Source organism: Eurypyga helias, unplaced genomic scaffold (genome assembly GCF_000690775.1).
Source record: "Eurypyga helias isolate BGI_N326 unplaced genomic scaffold, ASM69077v1 scaffold4895, whole genome shotgun sequence".
Classification (NCBI taxonomy): Eukaryota; Metazoa; Chordata; class Aves; order Eurypygiformes; family Eurypygidae; genus Eurypyga; species Eurypyga helias.
The window spans coordinates 1-556 of NW_010250682.1; positions in this window are offsets into that span (position 1 = coordinate 1).

A 556-nucleotide genomic window follows, 5' to 3' on the forward strand; every position below is an offset into this window, starting at 1 on the left:
ACCCAAACCCTTCTGTGAATCTATGATTCCATGACACACTGATGTTTTGGGTGTTGCTAAGCAGTACTCTTTCTCAGTCAAGGACTTTTCAGCTCCCCATACTCTGCCAGGGAGGAGGTGGACAAGGAGCTGGGAGGGAGCATGGCTGGGACAGCTGGCGTAGACTGGCCAAAGGGATATCCCATACCATATGATGTCATGCTGAGTGTAGAAACCAGGGGGAGTGTGCCAGGAAGGGGACTGGCTGGGCATTGGTCAGCGGGTAGGGAGCAGTTTCATCACTTGTTCTTCCTGGGTTTTGTTTCTCTCTCTCTTTCTTGTTTTCCTTTTCATTACAATTTATTATGATTATTATTATATTTTAATTCAGTCGTTAAACTATTCTTGTTTTAACCCACAAGCTTTCTTATTTTTTCCCTCCTGATTCTCTGCCCTATTGCATTGGAGACCAATCGGCCTATAATATGAAAGCCTTGATTTTTCTAGGGCTACAAATTGTTTCCCAAATGCAATTCCTAAGTTTTTATATAAGGTGGTTCTGTCTGAGGCTCTAATA